At 41.8% G+C, this 21711-nt stretch overlaps 1 long non-coding RNA gene across 1 annotated transcript in view; it reads left to right on the top strand.

Annotated features, from left to right (window-relative positions):
* The first annotated feature begins 8705 nt into the window (after window positions 1-8705).
* The window catches only part of LOC307181773, a 752523-nt gene continuing 739517 nt past the window's right edge, over window positions 8706-21711 (top strand). The window contains exon 1 of the long non-coding RNA XR_013827034.1: window positions 8706-8921. This is a non-coding gene — a long non-coding RNA (uncharacterized lncRNA). The remainder of the gene's footprint in view (window positions 8922-21711) is intronic.

Genomic DNA, 21711 nt, shown 5'->3' with positions numbered 1-21711 from the left:
TGAGGTGGGGATAGATTCCAGGTAAACTGAATAGTGAAAGGAAAATAATATGTGATGAAAATGTGCAACATTTGAAGAGGACAGCGAGCTGTGTGGGGAGGCCAGAGCATCCAGTGTATGGAGGAAACGATTGAGGATATTGCTGGAAAGGTAGATTGGCACCAGGTTGTGAAGGTCCTTGAATGCTTTGAGAAGGAGTTTGGACTTCAGTCGGCTGCCAGGGGTGCTCTAACCTCAGTTTTTAATGAGATGGGTCAGATGGTCACATTTGCACTTTATATGCTCCTGGCAGCAGCACTGAGGTGAATTGGAAGGGTTGGGTCTGGAGGAGAGGGAGGAAGATGGTATTTTCCCTAGTCCAGTTAAGAGATGAGACATCATTGTTTTTCATGTCTATTTCAATAAAGCACCACTAATGCTTCTGCTACAAGGCAAGTCCAGTGAGCGTGTATGGATGAGTAGTAGGAGAATGTCCTAGAGAGTAAGTGATAGCGAGCTGGTTATCTAGTTGTATTGTGGTGACTGAGAAGTCCCAGGGGAGAAGGCTCTGAGGGTCTCAGGTGCCAGGTTTCAAAGCCCTCAATGGTGGGGGCCCGGCCACCTTCCCAAGGGCAGCATGCTAACCCCTTGGGGTGGTCTCTCTACCCAGATAGCACAGCAGAGCACTTAGTTTTCTCTGTGTGAGCCTTTGAACCTCTTTGAAGTCAGGAAGATTTTCTCTCTGCCACAGCCAGAATGTTAGTCTTCGTTTATGTACTTTTGTAATTAGACTCCATGGGGGATCTATTCTTGGCGACAATCTTAGCTGTGCACTTGGCTGGAAACCACTGTTCTTACATTTGTTGGACACAGCTGGTGCTCTATTGAGCCCAGAGAATAAAAGTAGTGATAGCTGTGATGCCAGTCAGAGCCAACTGATAGAGAAATAATATTTTTCTGTGGAAAGGAAAGGAAAGGCCCATTGGTCTGGCTGTTATGAAGTGGTGGTGAACTGGGTATTTGTTGCAGGGTCTTGCAGAGGCTGAATGGTGTCACCAGGGTGAGTGAAATGTTCTACTGTAGTAAGTAGGTGGGAAAAGGAACAAAGTAAATATGGTCCCCTGCAAATGTATAATGTTTTATTTTATGTGAAGGAAGTGCCTTCCATGGCAGGAATTCTGGGCCAACTCTCAGGAAATATTCCCATTTTGAATTTAAACCAGGGAGGTAAGTGCTGTAAGGGAAGTATGTACAAGCTGTAATGAAGGCATAAACGAGGAAGGTATTACTCAGACTTGGTAATGTGGCAGGAGTCAGGGGAGGCTTCACGGAGGAGGTGACATCTGAGATGGATTGGGTAGGAGGGTTAGGCCAGAAGAGGGTGGGAGAATATTTTAGGCATCTGCAATTTCAGTCTCTGGAAATTTGTTTGTAAGATGTGGGGTAGGGGTACAAATGCATTCTTTTGCACGTGAATATCCAGTTATCTAGCACTGTTTGTTAAAGATTATTCTTTTCCACTTGAATTGTCTTGGCCCCTTTGTTGAAAATCAATTGAACATAAATGTGAGGGTTTATTGGACACTTAATTCTATTCCATTGATTTATATGTCTATCCTTATGTCAGTACAACATCGTTATGATTACTGTAGCTTTATAGTAAGTTGTGAAATTGGAAAGTGTGAAACCATCAACTTTGTTATTCTTTTTCAAGATTGTTGTAGCTATTCTGGATTCCTTGTATTTCTTTATGAATTTTAGAATTAGCTTGTGAATTTCTGCAAAAATGTCAGCTGGAATTTGGTAAGGATTGCATTGAAACTGTAGATCAATTTGGGAAGTCTTGCCATCTCATCAATATTGAATCTTCCAATCCGTGAACATAGGATGTCTTTCCAATTATTTTGATCTTCTTTAATATCTGTCAGCAGTGTTTTGTAGTTTTTGGTATATAAAATTTGTACTTACATGGTTACATTTAAGGATTTTATTCTTTTTGATGCTAATTACAAATGGAAATTTCTTAATATATTTTAGTTTTTCATTGCTAGTGTATAGAAATTCAATTGATTTTGTACTTTGTTCTTTTTTTTTAAAAATCTTTATTGGAGTATAATTGCTTTACAATGGTGTGTTAGTTTCTGCTTTACAAAAAAATGAATCAGTTATATATATACATATGTTCCCATATCTCTTCCCGTTGCGTCTCCCTCCCTCCCACCCTCCCTATCCCACCCCTCCAGGCGATCACAAAGCACCTAGCTGATCTCCCTGTGCTATGCGGCTGCTTCCCACTAGCTATCTACCTTACATTTGATAGTGTATATATGTCCATGTCTCTCTCTCGCTTTGTCACAGCTTACCCTTGCCCCTCCCCATATCCTCAACTCCATTCTCTACTAGGTCTGTGTCTTTATTCCTGTCTTACCCCTAGGTTCTTCATGACATTTTTTTCCCCTTAAATTCCATATATATGTGTTAGCATACAGTATTTGTCTCTCTTTCTGACTTACTTCACTCTGTATGACAAACTCTAGGTCTATCCACGTCATTACAAATAGCTCAATTTTGTTTCTTTTTATGGCTGAGTAATAGTCCATTGTATATATGTGCCACATCTTCTTTATCCATTCATCTGATGATGGACACTTAGGTTGTTTCCATCTCCGGGCTATTGTAAATAGAGCTGCAATGAACATTTTGGTACATGACTCTTTTTGAATTATGGTTTTCTCAGGGTATATGCCCAGTAGTGGGATTGCTGGGTCATATGGTACTTCTATTTGTAGTTTTTTAAGGAACCTCCATACTGTTCTCACAGTGGCTTTATCAATTTACATTCCCACCAACAGTGCAAGAGGGTTCCCTTTTCTCCACACCCTCTCTAGCATTTACTGTTTCTAGATTTTTTGATGATGGCCATTCTGACTGGCGTGAGATGATATCTCATTGTAGTTTTGCATTTCTCTAATGATTGGTGATGTTGAGCATTCTTTCATGTGTTTGTTGGCAGTCTGTATATTTTCTTTGGAGAAATGTCTATGTAGGTCTTCTGCCCATTTTTGGATTGGGTTGTTTGTTTTTTGGTTATTAAGCTGCATGAGCTGCTTATAAATTTTGGAGATTAATCCTTTGTCAGTTGCTTCATTTGCAAATATTTTCTCCCATTCTGAGGGTTGTCTTTTGGTCTTGTTTATGGTTTCCTTTGCTGTGCAAAAGATTTAAAGTTTCATTAGGTCCCATTTGTTTATTTTTGTTTTTATTTCCATTTCTCTAGGAGGTGGGTCGAAAAGGATCTTGCTGTGATTTATGTCAAAGAGTATCCTGCCAATGTTTTCCTCTAAGAGTTTGATAGTTTCTGGCCTTACATTTAGGTCTTTAATCCATTTTGAGTTTATTTTTGTGTATGGTGTTAGGGAGTGATCTAATCCCATACTTCTACATGTACCTGTCCAGTTTTCCCAGCACCACTTATTGAAGAGGCTCTCCTTTCTCCACTGTACATTCCTGCCTCCTTTATCAAAGATAAGGTGACCATATATGCGTGCCTTTATCTCTGGGCTTTCTATCCTGTTCCATTGATCTATCTTTCTGTTTTTGTGCCAGTACCATACTGTCTTGATTACTGTAGCTTTGTAGTATAGTCTGAAGTCAGGGAGCCTGATTCCTCCAGCTCCATTTTTCGTTCTCAAGATTGCTTTGGCTATTTGGGGTCTTTTGTGTTTCCATACAAATTGTGAAATTTTTTGCACTAGTTCTGTGAGACATGCCGGTGGTAGTTTGATAGGGATTGCATTGAATCTGTAGATTGCTTTGGGTAGTAGAGTCATTTTCACAATGTCGATTCTCCCAATCCAAGAACATGGTATATCTCTCCATCTATTTGTATCATCTTTAATTTCTTTCATCAGTGTCTTATAATTTTCTGCATACAGGTCTTTTGTCTCCTTAGGTAGGTTTATTCCTAGATATTTTATTCTTTTTGTTGCAGTGGTAAATGGGAGTGTTTCCATGATTTCACTTTCAGATTTTTCATCATTAGTGTATAGGAATGCCAGAAATTTCTGTGCATTTATTTTGTATCCTGCTACTTTACCACATTCATTGATTAGCTCTAGTAGTTTTCTGGTAGCATCTTTAGGATTCTCTATGTATAGTATCATGTCATCTGCAAACAGTGACAGCTTTACTACTTCTTTTCCAATTTGGATTCCTTTTATTTCCCTTTCTTCTCTGATTTCTGTGGTTAAAACTTCCAAAACTTTGTTGAATAAGAGTGGTGAGAGTGGGCAACCTTGTCTTATTCTTGATCTTAGTGGAAATGCTTTCAGTTTTTCACCATTGAGGACGATGTTGGCTGTGGTTTGTCATATATGACCTTTATTATGTTGAGGAAAGTTCCCTCTATGCCTACTTTCTTGAGGGTTTTTATCATAAATGGGTGTTGAATTTTGTTGAAAGCTTTCTGTGCATCTATTGAGATGATCATATGGTTTTTCTCCTTCAATTTGTTAATGTGGTGTATCACATTGATTAATTTGCGTATATTGAAGAATCCTTGCATTCCTGGAATAAACCCCACTTGATCATGGTGTATGATCCGTTTAATGTGCTGTTGGATTCTGTTTGCTAGTGTTTTGTTGAGGATTTTTGCATCTATGTTCCTCAGTGATATTGGCCTGTAGTTTTCTTTCTTTGTGACATCCTTGTCTGGTTTTGGTATCACGGTGACGGTGGCCTCAGAATGAGTTTGGGAGTGTTCCTCCCTCTGCTATATTTTGGAAGAGTTTGAGAAAGATAATTGTTAGCTCTTCTCTAAATGTTTGATAAAACTCGCCTGTGAAGCCATCTGGTCCTGGGCTTTTGTTTGTTGGAAGATTTTTAATCACAGTTTCAATTTCAGTGCTTGTGATTGGTCTGTTCATATTTTCTGTTTCTTCCTGATTCAATCTTGGAAGGTTGTGCATTTCTAAGAACTTGTCCATTTCTTCCAGGTTGTCCATTTTATTGGCATAGAGTTGCTTGTAGTAATCTCTCATGATCTTTTGTATTTCTGCAGTGTCAGTTGTTACTTCTCCTTTTTCATTTCTAATTCTATTGATTTGAGGCTTCTCCCTTTTTTTCTTGATGAGTCTGGCTAATGGTTTATCAATTTTGTTTATCCTTTCAAAGAACCAGCTTTTAGTTTTATTGATCTTTACTATTGTTTCCTTCATTTCTTTTTCATTTATTTCTGATCTGATTTTTATGATTTCTTTCCTTCTGCTATTTTTGGGGTTTTTTTGTTCTTCTTTCTCTAACTGCTTTAGGTGCAAGGTTAGGTTGTTTATTCGAGATGTTTCCTGTTTCTTAAGGTAGGATTGTATTGCTATAAACTTCCCTCTTAGAACTGCTTTTGATGCATCCCATAGATTTTGGGTAGTTGTGTCTCCATTGTCATTTGTTTCTAGGTATTTTTTAATTTCCTCTTTGATTTCTTCAGTGATCACTTTGTTATTAAGTAGTGTATTGTTTAACCTCCATGTGTTTGTATTTTTTACAGATCTTTTCCTGTAATTGATATCTAGTCTCAGAGCGTTCTGGTCAGAAAAGATACTTGATACGATTACAGTTTTCTTAAATTTACCAAGGCTTGATTTGTGACCAAAGATATGATATATCCTGGAGAATGTTCCATGAGCACTAGAGAAAAATGTGTATTCTGTTGTTTTTGGATGGAATGTCCTATAAATATCAATTAAGTCCATCTTGTTTAATGTATCATTTAAAGCTTGTGTTTCCTTATTTATTTTCATTTTGGATGATCTGTCCATTGGTGAAAGTGGGGTGTTACAGTCCCCTACTATGAATGTGTTACTGTCGATTTCCCCTTTTATGGCTGTTAGTATTTGCCTTATGTATTCAGGTGCTCCTATGTTGGGTGCATAAATATTTACAATTGTTATATCTTCTTCTTGGATCGATCCCTTGATCATTATGTAGTGCCATTCTTTGTCTCTTCTAATAGTCTTTTAAAGTCTATTTTGTCTGATACAAGAATTGCTACTCCAGGTTTCTTTTGGTTTCCATTTGCATGAAATATATTTTTCCATCCCCTTACTTTCAGTCTGTATGTGTCTCTAGCTCAGAAGTGGGTCTCCTGTAGACAGCAAATATATGGGTCTTGTTTTTGTATCCATTCAGCCAATCTGTGTCTTTTGGTGGGAGCATTTACTCCATTTACATTTAAGGTAATTATGGATAGGTATGTTCCTATTCCCCTTTTCTTAATTGTTTCGGGTTCGTTATTGTAGGTCTTTCCCTTCTCTTGTATTTCTTGCCTAGAGAAGTTCCTTTAACAGTTGTTGTAGAGCTGGTTTGGTGGTGCTGAACTCTCTCAGCTTTTGCTTGTCTGTAAAGGTTTTAATTTCTCCATCAAATTTGAATGAGATCCTTGCTGGGTAGAGTAATCTTGGTTGTACGTTTTTCTCCTTCATCATTTTAAATATGTCCTGCCAGTCCCTTCTTGCTTGCAGAGTTTCTGCTGAAAGATCAGCTGTTAACCTTATGGGGATTCCCTTGTGTGTTATTTGTTGTTTTTCCCTTGCTGTTTTTCATATGTTTTCTTTGTATTTAATATTTGACAGTTTGATTAATATGTGTCTTGGCGTATTTCTTCTTGGATTTATCCTGTATGGGACTCTCTGTGTTTCCTGGACTTGATTAACTATTTCCTTTCCCAGATTAGGGAAGTTTTCAGCTATAATCTCTTCAAATATTTTCTCAATCCCTTTCTTTTTCTCTTCTTCTTCTGGAACCCCTATAATTCGAATGTTGGTGAGTTTAATATTGTCCCAGAGGTCTCTGAGACTGTCCTCAGTTCTTTTCATTCTTTTTTCTTTATTCTGCTCTGCAGTAGTTATTTCCACTATTTTATCTTCCAGGTCACTTATCCGTTCTTCTGCCTGTTATTCTGCTATTGATCCCATCTTGAGTATTTTTCATTTCATTTATTGTGTTGTTCATCATTGTTTGTTTCATCTTTAGTTCTTCTAGGTCCTTGTTAAATGTTTCTTGCATTTTGTCTATTCTATTTCCAAGATTTTGCATCATCTTTACTATCATTATTCTGAATTCTTTTTCAGGTAGAATGCCTATTTCCTCTTCATTTGTTAGGACTGGTGTGTTTTTATCTTGCTCCTTCATCTGCTGTGTGTTTTTCTGTCTTCTCATTTTGCTTATCTTACTGTGTTTGGGGTCTCCTTTCTGCAGGCTTCAGGTTCATAGTTCCCGTTGTTTTTGGTGTCTGTCCCCAGTGGCTAAGGTTGGTTCAGTGGGTTGTGTAGGCTTCCTGGTGGAGGGGACTAGTGCTTGTGTTCTGGTGGATGAGGCTGGATCTTGTCTTTCTGGTGGGCAGGTCCACGTCTGGTGGTGTGTTTTGGGGTGTCTGTGGACTTATTCTGATTTTAGGCAGCCTCTCTGCTAATGGGTGGGGATGTGTTCCTGTCTTGGTAGTTGTTTGGCATAGGATGTCCAGCACTGTAGCTTGCTGGTCGTTGAGTGAAGCTGGGTGCTGGTGTTGAGATGGAGATCTCTGGGAGATTTTCGCCATTTGATATTATGTGGAGCTGGGAGGTCTCTTGTGGCCCAGTGTCCTGAAGTTGGCTGTCCCACCTCAGAGGCACAGCACTGACTCCTGGCTGCAGCACCAAGAGCCTTTCATCCACATGGCTCAGAATAAAAGGGAGAAAAAGTAGAAAGAAAGTATTAGTTGAAGTAGAAAGAAAGAAAGGAAGGAGGCAGGGAGGGAAGAAGGAAAGAAGGAGGGAAGGACGGAAAAAAGAAAGAAAGAAGATAAAGTAAAATGAAATAAAGTATGATAAAATATAATAAAGTTATTAAAATAAAAAAATAATTATTAAGAGAAAAAAAACCAAAAAAAAAAAAAAAAAAAAAAAGGACGGATGGAGCCCTAGGACAAATGGTGGAAGCAAAGCTATACAGAGAAAGTCTCACATAGAAGCATACACATACACACTCAGAAAAAGAGGAAAAGGGGAAAAAACCATAAATCTTGCTCTCAAAGTCCACCTCCTCAATTTGTGATGATTCGTTGTCTAAATGAGGGAAGGAAGGAAAGAAAGAACGAAGATAAAGTAAAATAAAATAAAGTTATTGAAAAGTAATTATTAAGAAAAAATTTAAAAAACAAAAACCAAACAAACAAAAAAAGGATGGATAGAACCCTCGGACAAATGGTGGAAGGAAAGCTATACAGACAAAATCTCACACAGAAGCATACACATACACACTCACAAAAAAAGGAAAAGGGGAAAAAATCGTAAATTTTGCTCTCAAAGTCCACCTCCTTAATTTGGGATGAATCGTTGTCTCTTCATGTATTCTACAGATGCAGGGTACATCAAATTGGTTGTGGAGCTTTAATCCGCTGCTTCTGAGGCTGCTGGGAGAGATTCCCCTTTCTCTTCTTTGTTCTCACAGCTCCCAGGGGTTCAGCTTTGGATTTGGCCCCGCCTCTGCGTGTAGGTCGCCGGAGGGTGTCTGTTCTTCACTCAGACAGAACGGGGTTAGAGGACCAGCTGATTCCGGGGCTCTGGCTCACTCAGGCCGGGGGGGGGGGGGGGAGGGAGGGGCACGGAGGGCGGGGCGGGCCTGCGGCGGCAGACACCCGCGTGACGTTGCACCAGCCTGAGGCGCGCAGTGCGTTCTTCCGGGGTAGTTGTCCCTGGATCCCGGGACCCTGGCAGTGGCGGGCCACAGAGGCTCGCCAGAAGGGGGGTGTGGCTAGTGACCTGTGCTCGCACACAGGCTTCTTGGTGGCGGCAGCAGCAGCCTTAGCGTCTCCTGCCCGTCTCTGGGGTCCGCGCTTTTAGCCGCGGCTCGCGCCTGTCTCTGGAGCTCCTTTAAGCAGCGTTTTTAATCCCCTCTCCTTGCGCACCCAGGTACGTGGGGGGTTTCTTGCCTTTTGGGAGGTCTGAGGTCTTGTGCCAGCGTTCAGTAGGTGTTCTGTAGGAGTTGTTCCACGTGTAGGTGTATTTCTGGTATATCTGCTAGTGTTGGAGGGTCTCCTGAAGAGGCAGGGGGCGGCTGTGGCTCACCGTGGCGACAAGGACACTGGCAGCAGAAGTTCTGGGAAGTACTCCTTGGTGCCAGCCCTCCCAGAGTCCACCATTAGCCTCACAAAAGAGCCTGATTTTGTACTTTGATCTTATATCTAGCAGCATCGCTAAACTCATGTATTTTTATTTATTTATTTATTTAATTTTTGCGGTATGCGGGCCTCTCACTGTTGTGGCCTCTACCGTTGCGGAGCACAGGCTCCAGACGCGCAGGCTCAGCGGCCATGGCTCACGGGCCCAGCCACTCCACGGCATGTGGGATCTTCCTGGACTGGGGCACGATCCCGTGCCCCCTGCATCGGCAGGTGTACTCTCAACCACTGTGCCACCAGGGAAGCCCCTCCACACAATATTTTTAAGAGTCATCCACGTTGCTGCATGTATCAGTAGCTTATTTCTCTTTATTGCTGAGTAATATGCCATTAAATAAATAGAACCTAACACAGTTGCAGATCTGCCCTCTCCAGAGGAGCTGTTCGTAGTTTCTCTCTACTTGCAGATGGGGACACTGAGGAAACTTCAAGAGCATTAGTTCTTTCCTTACTGACTTTGATCTAACTCATGGGGGCAGCTCTCAGAGCCTGGAGGAGGATGGATGGCCTGGGGAGCTTGGAGGGTCCTGGTTACCCCCACATCCTCTGCCCCAACTCCCACACATCTCAGCCACACACCTGCTCTCAGGTGTAGCGCAAAAACATACTGGATTAAGAGACAAAGGATGTACTGTCCTGTTCTATCTTCATCATTATTTAGTTGAACAAGGTTCACCCCTTTTCTGGATCTTCTTTCCCCTCTATGTAATGAGGAGCTTGACTTGGTCATCTCCAGGGTGCCTTCCATTTCTGATTCACTGTTTAGTTGTTAGTGATAAATAGTTTGAAATCATTTATGAATCACTTTTCTAGTAAAAGCAATTTTAACTAGACTCTTTTGCAATGGTAACGGTCCACAAAAGAGAAGAACAACAAAAAGTGGAGAAGTTAGGCTTTCCTGGTGGCGCAGTGGTTGAGAGTTCTAACATTTGGCATTTACGATCTTTCAGTTCTAACATTTGGCATTTACGATCATAGCGTGCAAACCTGCCAAAACCCATGAAGATGTGCACTGACCAGTCCAAGAGCAGCCTCCAGAAAGGCAGCCCCAATGTCCAGCAGCATAGAATTAGTTAAAACCACAATGGATAATTCATAAACAGAATATTAAGCTGTGGAAGACTACATAAAAGAAAGGAAAAATGTCCATGGCATATTATCAAGTGGAAAAGCAGATCACAAAACATTACTGGTGTTGCCTACTTTTAAAAATGTATATATATGTGTGTGTGTGTGTGTGTGTGTTACACACACACGTGCAATTCTGAAATAATGGACACAAAAATCTGATTATCTCTGAATGGTGGTTAATAGAATGTTTTCATTTTTTCTACCTATATTTTAACAAGAAATGTATATATATTATGTGATAAGGAAAACAAAATTATTTTTTAATGTGAGAAGAAGCAGTAAGAAAAAGTTTTGGGTCAATGTTCTTGCTTTAGTGTCCATATGAGTTCGAGTACCATATTGGCCTGAGAGGTGTAAAGAAAAGCCTTACAGAGTACTTGAAGTGTAGAAAGGGTGTGGGAACAGACTGCCCACATGTGCCATCTTTTTTTTTTTTTAAATTGAAATATAGTTGCTTTACAATGTTGTGTTAGTTTCTGGTGTATAACAAAGTGATTCAGTTACATATATGTGTGGGTGTGTGGGTGTGTGTATATATATATATATGTATATATATATATATATATACATATATATATATACATATATATATTCTTTTTTATATTCTTTTCCATTATGGTTTATTACAGAATATTGAATGGAGTTTTCTGTGCTGCACAGTAGGGCCTTGTTGTTTATCTATTTTATATATAGTTTATATCTGCTAATCCCAAACTCCCAATTTATCCCTCCCCCAGCCCCTTTCCCCTTTGGTAACCACATTTTTGTTTTCTGTCTGTGAGTCTATTTCTGTTTTGTAAATTAAGTTCTTTTGTATCATATTTTAGATTCCATATGTAAGTGATATCATATGGTATTTGTCTTCCTCTTTCTGACTCACTTCACTTAGTATGATAATCTCTAGGCCCATCCATGTTGCTGCAGATGTGTGCCATCTGCTTTGAATAACAGGACTTATCAAGAAGGGAGAATGGCTTCTTCCCTCCAGCCAGGTGCAGGGGGGGGTCTCTGAGTTGAGAACGTTTGCTTCAGAGTGGGGTTCCAGGGCTGTTCGTCCCCCATCCAGTGGGCAGTGCTGTGCTGGCTCCCCAACAGGGTCTCAGAGGGCCCTCCCAGAAGAAAGAGCATTGTTTAAATGGAAGCATGTCCCAAACACATTTCTCACTGGTACAGAACCAAGTCGATTATGTAAACCTGGCTCCTTGTTGTACAAATTGGGAAACTAATGCTCAAAATGACTAAGTAGTTAGCCTCAAGTCTCCCAGCTAGTTAATAGCAGAGCTGAGGTTAGAATCCAGGTCGCTTTATTCTTTGGGCAGTGACTTCCTTCACATCCTGTTTCCTTGCTTTCACATCTCGTGTCTTACAGACCCTCAGCACATCCAGGAAATATATCTGGAAGTGGAAAAGGAAACCAAAAATTAAGGTTATATTCTGGAAAGCCCCTAAGAGCAAATTTTCTGTGACTACATAATTGAAATGATAAAAGAGATACAGTGAACCTCCTCCCCATAAAACCTTGTAATAACATTTTCTCTTTTTTTTTAACTGTTAATTGTTACTTCCCTTTAAAAGGCATATGACTGCCGTGAAATCATCATAAGCTGGTTGTAAACAACTGTCAATATATGAGGAGCGCTTGCTGAATAGGAATTCTTGTGAAAAAAGGCTAGAGGAATTCATTACATTTTCCCAACACCAGTGAGCATTGAAACTCAGCTCGTAAACTGTTATTCCTTTCCTGAGCTATAGATATAGACAAAGTGGTATTGTCTTGATCACAAGACAAAACAGTCCCACTGTACTCTGCACTTTAAGACCATATCCAGAATATCATCCCTAGTCATGAGCATCACTGAGAGGCGTGAGAGGCTGGTACATTTGCAAACTTCACACTGACCATCAGTGGGCTCTTGGTGGGAGTACAATGTGTGTGTCCAGATAGCAGATGTGTGAGGGGTATAGAAAGGAGAAGAGAAGGCAGTATGATGGTAAAAGGATGAAATTTTCAGAGAGGAAGAATTGACTCAACCCAAGGAAGACATTTCTAATAATCAGCGGTCTCCGTCATGGAGGGATTTACATAGGGGTCTATGACCGTGGCTTAAAGATACTGGAGAGAAATTTCCTGCCCTGGGAGGGTGATGGGGTGGTGGTGGAGATTTGAACTACATCACCTTTCTTTTTCCTCCCAACCACGAGAGATTACAACTCTGAGGCCACAGGCTGTGCAGAGATTTCTAAGACAAGGTCAGAAACAGCAGACATTCGAGTCAGGAGAAAAAAGGGCAACACCGTCGTTTGGGTTAATGACAATGGCAGGAGACCACAAAGAGAAAAGGATCTTGAGGTCTTACTTACTGGTTGCTTTATGCAGATTTCTTCTCCTGGCCCTGGAGAAGAAAGGTTAATACCTGCATGTCCAGTTCATCTTTTTTTTTTTTTCACCAAAAAAGGAAGGAAGATGCAATGAAGCACATTTTGAAAATAGTTTATTGTATCTGGCCTGATAAATCACTACGTTATCTGTTCATTAATTACATTCCGTCTTTTAAACTCTAGGAGGATTTCTGATCAGTGCCTGACATCTCTGTAAGCCCTTATCAAACACATAGCGCATACCTAAGAAGATGTGTTCTATCAAAACCCACTAGTGTGAAACCAAGGAGGAACAGATCTACTTGCAGGAAGGGTGTTGCAGCTCACTTAAATTTTTCTCAGTGCTTACCAGGCTAGTTAGGCTCCAAAGAGATTGAGATTTCGAGGACAGTTTCCATACTCAAATTAAGCACCCACATTTATGTGTGGTAATGCTCAATATTTCTCAGGCTTTGAACTTGATTACTCAGTTGACTATGAGCACCAGAGAATCGAGAAGAAGAGATTGAAGTTTCCAAGGTATATCTTTTATGCATAAAGTCTTTATCAGATGTGAACCCCAACTTGTACATCAACAGTTGTCCCATTGGTTGAATGAAAAAATGTGTATAAATATTACTTCCCCAAAATCTTGAGCTAGTAATTACAAACTGTCAAAATCATCACAGTAACATTTTATTAAGGATGATGCTATGTGGAATTCTATATGGACTGAGCTAATGAAGAGGATCCCTATCCTTGGGGTTATGTTAGCTCTCAGCTTAGAAGACTTACATAAAAATGTCCATCACCCCAGAGAGAACACCCTGGAGACAGCCACGTTATTATTACAAAGCTCAGACAAACAGATATTTAGATCACAAGCAAGAAATGAAGGTGGTGAAACAATGTCTGCTCATGAAAAAACCAAAAAAAAACCCCCAACCTCCACAGTTTATTGATAATAGAGTAAGAGGATCCTGGTTACTCAGGGCTCAGGAAACCATGGATGCATAGGTTTGGATCTTTTATTATCACATGGGCCTCTGGGTTAGATTGGGATTCACATGAAGCAGGTGATGGGAAGAAGGCAAAAATCAAATGACCCAGTAGACCTAATGGTGTGTCTTGTTGTCATATTGTGAAAGTCCTACCAGTTTATTTCTGGTGAACGGGTAGAAGTTTAGAATCTATTTATGGCGCTCAGTTATTACCCAGGAGGAAAAGATGTTCTTTAAAGCAGGAGCAACATAAATATCTTTGGGTTTATTGAGTCACAGTTTTCCTTGCTAAATGCTGGTTTTAGAACCTCCCACAGAGACATCTGCCCAGGTTGGTTAACCCTTGTGGGGAAGTGCAACTTCATGGGGTCCTTGTTATCACCCCCTTCCCCAGCTTCTAGCACTTTGGGATAGGAAGAGAAGTTACAATAATGATGACAGTGATGATTGATGAATATAATAATAATAGCTTCAGTTTTGAGGGCTCACTATGTGTCAAGGGCTGTTAAAGAAAAAACAATTTGTAAAACTTAAGAGTTCTTAACGGTTAACTTTGCGCTCACATCTTATGACTGCAGCGGCTATTGATGGCTCATCTTTCCATTATGAGCTTTGATCATGTTGTTATTTCACACACAATGCTGATAACTTCATACATTTCCATGTTTAAGCTCAAGCAAAACTCCACCATTAGCTTGACCTGAACATTTCCTTGTCCATTTATGTAGTGAACACTTTTGTGAGGAAACAGGACCTGGCCAGTTACTTTATGGTCCTGGTCCCACCGCGTATACACTGCTCAGGCATTAAGGTCCCCAGGCAGTGCCAGCCTTCTGATGGGAAAAGGCAGAGAGACTTCACCCTGCTTCCAAGGATGCCTGTGTGTGTGCGCGTGTGCGTGTGCGTGTGTGTGTGCGTGTGCTATGGTTGGAGAGCACTGGGCCAGGAACTGCCCAAGCACGGCCAGCTCTTTGTCATCTCATAGGTGTCTTCTCTGCACCCCAACAAGTGTGTCAGCGAGAATAGGCTATGCATAAAGCCTGGGCTTTCTCTTTGATTTTAGAATATAAGTGGGAAGATTCTAGAGTCCACTTTGATGGCTGAAGCATAATGGTTGACAACACTGGCTTTGAAATGAGATTCAGTAGAGTGTATAAGCTCTCTAAGGTTCTTCCGTAATAGGGGGATAATGCTTTCTACTTCATGGGTTTGTGGTGTGGGTTAAAGGAGATTAAGTGTACTGTTCATTGCTTGTTTGATTATAGCTGGCTCTCCCAATTCTTGTAGGTCTCTGCTATTATATTGCCTCTTTACAAGGACTTCCTTCCTACTCCTTGTAAAATGTACTCTACTCCTCTCCCCATAACTTCCTGGCACCTTACTCTGCTTTAGTTGTTTTTATAGTATTTATCATTACTCAAAATACATGTCTATGTTTGCTTTCTTTTTTTTTTTTTCTTTTACTCTTTCTGTCTCCCTCACTAGCACATAAGTTTTATGAGGGCTGGGACTTTTTAGCTTTGTTCTCTCCTGGAGGAGTCATGGCACATAGTAGGTGCTCAATAAATGTGTTGAATGAATAAATGGATGGAGGACATGAATGAATGTAAACTGCTTTGTGCAGTGGCTGGCACATAATGAGTGCTTGACAGATTGAAATTTCTGCTATCAATTACATGTGGATTGGCACTGGGTAGAAAGCTCTTCTCTGGGGAGAGCTGTCATTCTACTTCTGGTTGAGCCAGACAGAATGTGGGTTGGTGATTGATGTATCATCATTGGTGATTGACGTATCATAATTTAGAAAATGTTATTAGGCTTAGGTGGTGTAGGGGTCAATAAACGGGATCTGGAGGAAATTCCTTAACTTTCCACACATGGAAACCGGGCAGTGCTTGCAGGTCACAGTGGGTTACTAGTAACATTCATTTGGGAGGTCACCACGGCCAAGGCAACCTTGGCCTGATCCCTGATACACATCATCTGCTCCCGCTTTCCCTTCTGTTACAGGAATAGGGAATGACCTTTTGCTTTGATGCTTCCCTTCTGGCCTAAACTTGCATAATGGATATTTATTTATTTTTAAATGTTGCCTACAAATGAGGTCACAAATACAATCAATCCACTTGAACCTCTCTGTAGTGTTCCCTGGTTTCCATACTTATGATAAGCTCAAGAAATCTTCAGGGTGCTATTTTAATTTATATCCAAGGGACAATCTTTGCCCCTTCCACTTGGTTCCTGCAGACTCAATTCAAATATTTCTTCTTATGTTAGGGTGCTCATGAAGCAGACTCTAAGATAGTATTAAACGATGCGAGAATTTTCTTGGGGGAAATGCTTGTGTGAAAGGACCCAGGGAGGGAAAAGCTGGGGTTAGCAGTCAGCTCACGATGTGGGCCTGACTCAGTGAAGGGGATCGGGAGAGAAGGGTTGGTAGAAGCCGGCTGGACTGCCTGCAGTCTAAGGCAGCATCAGCAAAGCTACTGGGAAGTCCTTGTGCCCGAGTCAGCCAATGAAAGGATCTGCTGTCACCCAGGATGGAGTCAGCTATCATTGGCAGGGAGCAAGCCTTGGACTCATGGTGCAAACACAGCCGTAGACTTAAAAGTGTAGCAGTTAGGGCCCTAGGTCGATTCCGTCCCCAGCAGAAGGAGGTCTGTGAGGCACATTCTCAAGGTTACTGTGCTCCGTGAGGCTAGACGGTGCCATAAGCATCCCCTCAGCTGGTAGCTTTGCAAGGTGGTACCAGGCTGCCTAGTGGGAGAGCTGGCATCAGGCCTCTCACTCAGGAAAATGCGAGTTAAGTGGATTAACACAGATATGATAATAATAGAGAGCAGAGCCCCTTCTTCTAGCAACTACCCCAGCCGCAGTGGTTCTCCAATATTCCCTGACCCAAGAATGCATCACTCAAAATTGGTCTATGCCCTCTTAGAGTCCCCTGCATCCCTCTTCCCTAGGACACAAGCTTGCGCTCAGTAGGGCTGGGTCAGTACTAGTTCAGATAGTTACGGCCTCAAAGAACCAGCACCATGACCCACTCGCGGAGGTCAGTCTTGGTGTACAGCTCTGCCCACTGGTCCGATCTCTTTCTACCATTACGTTTTCTCTTAAAGGGGATGGTAGCACTTTCTTGTCCTGGGCCTTGGTTGGAGTCACCCAAGTCCACCCTGATGATTTTCCACTAAGGAGAATCTCAAGGAGCTGGACTTGCAGTCTCTTTCGCCTCGGAAGGACATTTGGGTTTCTTCTGAAAATTTCCTCATCCTCTCCCTAGCACTTAACATTTCTAGATCAACAGTTTACTTGTGGGGGAAAATGAGGAACACACGCTTCACTATAGCCGTACTGCACTTGCTGGCTGAGAATGAGAGCAGTTGAAATAACATCTCAGGTAAATATTTTCTATAGTCTGTTGAGAGTAATCAGTAACTGGAAGGGAAGTTTCTTGGTGTTGGGGTCAGCATTCCATTTTTGGAAGCATTTTTGTGGGCTCAACTTTGTGGCCTCATACCTTTTCATTATTTCTCAACCTCTGGTTCAGGTGGCTTCTCAAAACCAGGAAGTCGTCCTCGTGCAGATTTGTGGAGCTGACTTCTGCTAAGTTCCTTTTGTTTTCCTAGAGTTTTGGTATAATGGGACTAGTTCTAACTAAACGAATCAAATGAATGGCTGACTTAATTCTCTGGGGCCCACTTTTTCCACTGACTGTCTAATTTGTCCGTAGGAAGACACAGCTGTTCCCAGGCAGCCCGTGTGCCCAAAGTGAATGAGGAGAAGCCTCCTGTGAACTTCAGAGCACACACTGGAGATGGGTGGGAGGGGGACTTTGTTTCTCTTTTGGCTTGTTGAGCTAAAAGAAAAGGAGCAACAAGCTCCTTTTTGAGCTTGTTGCTCCTCGCAGAATGGCTGTAAATGGAGATGAAGGGATAAGACTTGTGACTAATTTCTCTGGGGAGCCTAAATATCTCCAATCCTGACCCAGCGTGTCGCCTCCCCCGTCTTCCCACTGCAAGATTCATAGCAGCTCTATGACATATGTAAGGCCAGTTCAGGATGGGGATTAACTCAGTCCTCCCAGCGGTGGTATTCTTTCCATGATGGGGCTGACGCTCCGCCAGTGGAATCCCAGTGAGCCAAGGGGACAGGCGGTGTGTGTCAGGTTGATTCAGCTGAGGAAATCGTGGCCTTGGGTTAGCCTTATAAGGCTGCAGTTCCGGTGGAAGTGAGGCTGTCTCAGCTTGAAAATTCAAAGCTCTGAGCATTCCCAGATGACATCTGTAGTTTTTCCAACACACATTTGGCCTCCGTGGAGCCTTGCAGCCCTTTGATTGTGCAATCACAACTTGGCAGCGTGTTTGTCCCGGGAAATATGTACATTTTCAGCTCTGACATCTCAGAAATAATCACTGAAGCATTTTTATTAGGGTGGTTTATCGTAAAGTTGGACCACTCCCACCAACATTTCTTGTAACCAGAACTAGGAAAGTGAAGACTTAGGGGGAGGAAGCTATTAGTGGAAGGAGGGCTGGCTGTGGAATTGGATAGACCAAGGTTCAAGTTCTGATTTCCTTATTTTATTTTTTTTTACTTGTTGAAGGACCTTAGATACTCAGGGGCTCAGCTTAATCTTCTGTAAAATGGAGAAAATAACATCGACTTTGCAGGGCTGTTGTGAGGATTAGATACAATGTAAGCTAAGAGTTAAGTAAATAAATGGACTCAGTAAGTTTTGTATAAATAAATATGTGATGTGTGTGTGTGTGTGTGTGTGTGTGTGTGTGTGGTGACGGTCCTAGTGTAGAGAAGGGAGTCATTATAAGCTGATTGTATATGTCAGGGAATCTTAGCTCAGTTTTTGGTCCTCGAGAAATCACACACACATACTCACACATGCTTACAAGCACACATACACATACCATGTGCGCATATGCACACACACGTTCCTTGGAGACCTCAACTTCACTCTTGATAAATAATTTGCTTCCGAGGCTGGTCCAAGACTACATGTCTGTGAGTTATTCCTCAAACCTCCATACTGTCTGGGAATGGGTTCCATGCTGATATCCACAGAGGCAATCCTAAGCTTTTCCTTTCAGCCATCAACTTGTAGCAGGTACAATTAAAAGATGACCAATTGCTGGTTTCCCTGGTGGCGCAGTGGTTGAGAATCTGCCTGCCGATGCAGGGGACACGGGTTCGAGCCCTGGTCTGGGAAGATCCCACATGCCCCGGAGCAACTAGGCCTGTGAGCCACAACTACTGAGCCTGTGCGCCTGGAGCCTGTGCTCCGCAACAAGAGAGGCCATGATAGTGAGAGGCCCGCGCAACACGATGAAGAGTGGCCCCCGCTTGCCGCAACTGGAGAAAGCCCTCACACAGAAACGAAGACCCAACACAGCCATAAATAAATAAATAAATAAATAATAGTTTAAAAAATGAATATCTGCTAAAAAAAAAAAAGACCAATTGCTTCTCTTTTGCTAATATCTAAGATCTGAAGACAGAGATTCTGAATCCTAGTTTGAGACGTCTGGGAAATATTTTTCTCCAACTCTTGGAATACTTCCCTGTCATTGCAGCATTCATATTGTTTCCAAATAGAGTTTATGATGAACCTTCTTTGGCACAGTGAGAAAAGATACAGTCCCTTTCATTATGACGTCTCCATGCCAAATATTGGTCACCAGCTTCTTAGCATATTTAGTAAAAAGCTTGATGCCTCCTAATGATGGAACGGAGCCCTAAGCAATATACTGGGAAAAAAAAGATAACTCCTGCCTGGAAGAAACCTTTCAAATTTGACTTGTCATTTCTTTGAGCTATTAAAATGTTAAACTTTAATTATTTAATTAGCGAATTGATTAAGCAAAATATTTATTAATAATCCACTATATTCTAGGCACTGTGGAAGTGCTGGGAATACAGTGATGGATGTGACAAAGAAAATTGTCTTTTATGGAGACTATAGTCCATGAGTTAAGAAACAAGGTGCAAAGGGATGGGGGAAAGGAGTATAGGGCACTGTGAGAGCCTGAGGTAGGGCACTGTGTCCAGACTTTTGGAAAGAGAAAGTAAAGCATAGCGGGGGATCTAAGACTGATTTAGTGTGGATGGGTCCTGAGCACGAGGGAGAAAGTGGCCATGCGTAAAGCTGTAGAAAGGAGGCAGGGCCCGATCACCAAATCTCCCAGGACCTGAAGCCACTGTGGAGAGTTTGGAGTCTATTCTGAGGTACTGGGGAATGTATGAAGGATTTAGAGTGTTTGTGGGGAAGGAAGATCAGCATTTCATTTCGGAAAGATCAGTCTGGTGACAATGTAGAGTATGGGTTGGAAGGGTCTAAGTCTGGAAGCTGGGAGGATATTTGGGATTTGTTGCTGTGATCTGTGCAAGAAGTGATGGTGGCCTTGACTTTGGCAGTGGAAATAGAAAGGAGTAATGGACTGACAAGGTTATTTAGCAGATAGAACCAAGGGGACTTGGTAATTTACTGGATGGACAGACTGAAGAAAGGAAAGAAGATAAGGATGATGCCAACTTTTCTAAATTAAGCAACCAGGTATAGGATGGTACCACTTACTGAGACGGGAGGCATAAGAAGAGCAGGTTTAGGGGCAAGAGCAAATTGCATTTTGGCCACATTGAGCTTGAAGCGTCTCTGAAATCAAGGAGAGATGTTACATCAATTTTTTTTTTCTTTTTTTTTGGCCATGTGGCCTCTGCGATCTTAGTTCCCTGACCGGGGATTGAACCTGTGTCCCCTGCAGTGGAAGTGTGGAGTCCTAACCACTGGATCGCCAGGGAAGTCCCTCAAGGGGAGATGCTGAGTACTCAGTGGGCTATTCAAATCTGAAACTCTGAAGAAATGTCAAGCCTATAAATATAGATTTGGAAGTTTATCAACAAATAGGTGGTAATTCAAGCCAGGAGGATTCACCTAGTAAGAGGGAGTGGAGTGAGAAGCAGACCAAGGGCAGATCCTGAGGAATGTAACAGATCAGAGATGAGCAAGGGAAGAGAAACAGCCAAAGGAGACAAGAATCAGCACCCAGAGAAGTAGGAGAAGAATGGGGAAGTGGGTGCAGGAGGGTGGGGAAGGGAGGCTTTCCAGGAGGTAGTGGTCACGTGTGTCTAGTGCAAGTTAGAGATCAAGGGAAAGAGACAGAGATTGAAAGTTTCCTTTAGATTTTACAAAAGGGGTGTGGTGGTAGTGGTGGTTTACCTCGGCAATAAGTGGAGTAGTGGTGAGGGAAGCCAGATTTCAGTGGGCTGATGGGAGGTGAACAGGTGGACAAATACGTGAGAGTAGTGAGCTAGGGCAGTAGCTAGAAGGGCACAAGGGAGAGAGCAGATTTACTTCTTTTCTCCTTATCTTTATTCTTCCTATTTATTTTTTCAAATTAGGGGAGGCTTGAGAGTATCTAGATACTACCTAGAAGGAGCTGCTAGGGAGAAGTTGAGCTATGAGAGAGCTAACTGACAGAGGGGGGCCCTGAGAGGGAGAGGGGAAATCCCAGATCACCTGTAGAGGAATTAGCCCCATAAGGAGCACCTTTTCTACTGTAAAAAAGGAAAAGGAAGGATGTATAGAAGCTGGTATTGGTGGCTGAAAATATAATTTTTCCTGTCCTCACCTCCCCCTACCCCAGATCATGGCCCCTTACTTTCAGCTTTATCTTCATATTTATATATAAGTTTAAAGTACAAGGATTTATTTACCTGGGAATTTCCCCTTGGGTTTTAGGTCATCAGCTTGTGTCTTTAATGACTTAACTCTATGTTCTGGAGGTCTGGGCATCTGTTGGTTAACTTTGTCCTGCAAGGGAGTATCTTGTCTCATTCACCTAGTACTCTAACTGGCTGTGCAACTCAGGCACAAACACTAGTCAGCACTTCACGTGGGTTGGTGCTTCCTCTTTCATTCTTGAAAAATACTTCAAGAGCTATTTTCAACTCATAAAGGCAAGGGAGTCTAGGTTAGATTGCTTAGGCAGTTTGAAAGCGTGGCAAGTATAAGACTTGTCT

Source organism: Stenella coeruleoalba (genome assembly GCF_951394435.1).
Source record: "Stenella coeruleoalba genome assembly, chromosome: 2".
Taxonomy (NCBI): Eukaryota; Metazoa; Chordata; class Mammalia; order Artiodactyla; family Delphinidae; genus Stenella; species Stenella coeruleoalba.
Note: the sequence above shows the minus strand (reverse complement) of the source record. Positions and strands in the feature narration are given on the sequence as shown.